We start from the raw sequence: 3,340 nt of genomic DNA, 5'->3' as shown, positions 1-3,340 counted from the left end.
TGCCTAGCCGGTCCGCCCGACCCCAGGACCGAAGTTTCTGACTTTTAGAAGGGCTCAACGGAGAGGTTTTGGAAGAGAAATTCTATAATCAGCTTTCTTTTTTCCTTCGTTTTATGACAAACCATGGGTGTGGTCCTTTCTTGCTTTGGAAAACTGGAGTAAAAAGGCAATCCATCAATCAGTGGGTTTTTTTGAATTCTTACTGTGTGCAGAGAACTGTCCTAAGTGCTTGGGAGACTGCAATATAACAGAGTTGTTGACGTGTTCCCTGGGCACTAGTCAATGGTTTGAGCCTGTGTAGCCTCTCAGTAGAGACATTTCAGTGTCCTGGGGCTGGTCTCCGTTCTGGGCACCGGTAGATGGTCATTGCGGGTTTATAGTCTCTTGGTGGAGAGATCTCAGTGTCCTGAGACAGATCTCTGTCATGGGAGATGGCTGATGGTCCGCAATGGTTTGAGGCCTCTTGGCAGAGAGATCTTGGTGTCCTTGGGTAAGTGCATGAAGCAGAATCCAAGCTTCCTGAACAGCATGTAACTAATCCACAGTTTGTATTTCATGTTTTCTGTGGCCAGACTATATTAAGTACTTTTTATTAATGATAATAACAATAATGATTATTATAGTATTTATTAAGCACTAACTTTCTGCCAACCACTGTTCCAAGCACTGGGGTAGATACAAGGTAATCAGGTTGTCCCACGTGGAGCTCACAACCTTCATCCCCATTTTAAGATGAGATAACAGGGACAGAGAAGCAGAGTTACTTGCCCAAGATCACACAGCAGGCAAGTGGAGGAGTCGGGATTAGAACCCACATCCTCTGACTCCCAAGTCCAGGCTTTTGCCACAGCACTTACTAAGTGCCAGACACCGTTCTAAGCACTGGAATGGATACAAGATGGACACTTCTAAATCTCCATTATATAGGTGAAGTGAGTGAGTCACAGAGAAGTTAAGTGACTTAACCAAGGTCACATAGCAGACGAGTGGCAGAGTCAGGGTTAGAATTCAGGTCCTCTGGTTTCCAGACCCGTGTTCTTTCCCGTGAGCCACACTGCTTCCCACATGCTTTAGAGTACAGTGCAAGAGAGTTGGTAGTTATTTTCCCTGCCCACAAATCTACTATTGAGAAGCAGCTTGGCTTAGTGAAAAGAGCACGGGTTTGGGAGTCGTAGGTCATGGGTTCGAATCCCAACTCCATCACTTGTCAGTTGTGTGACTTTGGGCAAGTCACTTCACTTCTCTGGGCCTCAGTTCCCTCATCTGTAAAATGGGGATGAAAACTGTGAGCCCCACATAGGTCAACCTGATAACCTTGTATCTGCCCCAGCGCTTAGAACAGTGCTCGGCACATAGTAAGCGTTAACAAATACCATCATTATTATCATTATTACTACTATTACTACTGCTACTAATAATAATTATTGTATTCGTTAAGCACTTACTATGTGCCAGGCAGCATATTAGGCACTGGAAGGGATACAAGCAATTTGGGTTGGACACAGTCCCTGTCCCACAGAATGCTCACAATCTTAATCTCCATTTTACAGATGAGGGAACTGAGGCCCAGAGAAGTGACTTTCCCAAGGTCACACAGCAGACAAGAGCCAGAATTAGAACCTACATCCTTCTGACTCCCAAGCCCATGCTCTATCAACTAGGCCATGCTAATTCTCTAAGGCCTTACAGTCTAGAAGTTCAGAATGGTTTGTAACGCCCAAGTGCCTAAGAAGGGCTCTCTGTCTTGCCTTATGCTGTCAAGTCGTCTCCGAACCACAGCGACGTCATGGACACATCTCTCCCAGAATGCCCCAACTCCATCTGCAATCGTTCTGGTAGTGATTCCATAGAGTTTTCTTGGTCAAAATAGGGAAGTGGTTTCCTATTGCCTCCTTGTGCGCAGTAAACTGGAGTCTCCACCCTCGACTCTCTCCCATGCCGCTGCAGCCCAGCAAAGGTGAGTTTTGATCTGTAGCCGTCCCTCTTCCACTCACTAGCCACTAGCCAAGCTAGGAATGGAATGGATAAGCCTCTGCTTGACCCTCCCTCCAATAGACGGGACTGGTAGAGTACTGGAAACTCTCCAGGTGCGACCCTGAGAGGGGAAGTAAGGCTCACTTCAGGTTTATTTGTAACGATTCCGCACAGTTCCGAATGCCTCACTAGAAGGTGATTAACCAATTGGTGGCCTTCAGTGAACTGTTTTCGAGAATCTCAGTGAGGTGATGGAGCAGTAGGGGGTGTGGAGAATGAGTAGGGAAAAGGTCACGAGCAGGGAGGAGGTAGGCCAGGAAGAAGGAATATGTTTGGCTCCATGTACTTTTGACTCATTGTTGTGATATGTTGTCAGAAGTCCAGTGAAGTATGGCTTTTGGGGGTTTGAAGACAAAGCAGACTGACACAAACACATACATATAAACTCTAGCTCAAATATTGCAGGGCCACAGTAACAGCCTATTGAAGAGTCATCACAGCTGTTAGAGAGCTGAACCCAGGCTCGGTCCATGAGGCCAAATTTTCATTCAGGGAATCAAATAGGGTTGGCTAGTGTCTTTATTGGATGGACAAAAGTCAGAAATAATAGTAATAATAATGATAATAATGTTAGTATTTGTTAAGCGCTTACTATGTGCAGAGCACTGTTCTAAGCGCTGGTGTAGATACAGGGTGATCAGGTTGTCCCACGTGGGGCTCACAGTCTTAATCCCCATTTTACAGATGAAGTAACTGAGGCCCAGAGAAGTTAAGTGACTTGCCCACAGAAGAACAAAGTGTGTGGGCTTGGTTGTAGTAGGAGAGCAGTGAGATGAGGTAAGAGGGGGCAAGGTAATCGAATGCTTCAGAACGGATGGTCTCCTCTCTCCCCTTCCCCCAAAGACTTGCCTGGCAATCACTTTTGATCGTCTTATGACCATTACGTATTTTTCCTAAAAACTATCAAGGAAGGAGACTCCATCCTGGGCCTGAAACCTGTTTCTGTTTCTCAAAACCTATAAGGTCAGGAAGGACGTTTTCCCCCTCTAGACTATAACCTCATTACAGGCAGGGAACAGATCTGCTAATTCTGTTGCACTGTACTCTCCCAAGTGCTTAATACAGCGCTCTGCACATAGTAAGTGCTCAGTAAATATCATTGATTGACTGATTGATGCATAATGGAAATCTGCGCTGCTGTTCTGCCAGTTTCCTTTGGTTCCTTTTATGGTGGGAATAGAAAGGCTATTTGTATTTCTATTTTTCTATAGCAGCAGGATGGTCTAGTGGAAAGAGCTTGGGCCTGGGAGTCAGAGGAACTGAATTCTAATCCTGGCCCTGCCCCTTCAATCAATCCATCAGTCGG

At 45.7% G+C, this 3,340-nt stretch overlaps 1 non-coding gene across 1 annotated transcript; it reads right to left on the bottom strand.

Moving 5' to 3' along the window:
* Positions 1-1,967: 1,967 nt before the first annotated feature.
* Positions 1,968-2,105, bottom strand: LOC114806227. Its single transcript, XR_003754263.1, has one exon. It is a non-coding gene; the product is annotated as a small nucleolar RNA SNORA7 (small nucleolar RNA).
* Between the last annotated feature and the right edge of the window lie 1,235 nt (positions 2,106-3,340).

The sequence above is a fragment of the Ornithorhynchus anatinus genome, chromosome 21 (genome assembly GCF_004115215.2).
Source record: "Ornithorhynchus anatinus isolate Pmale09 chromosome 21, mOrnAna1.pri.v4, whole genome shotgun sequence".
Taxonomy (NCBI): Eukaryota; Metazoa; Chordata; class Mammalia; order Monotremata; family Ornithorhynchidae; genus Ornithorhynchus; species Ornithorhynchus anatinus.
This window is presented reverse-complemented; position numbering and strand designations above follow the sequence as displayed.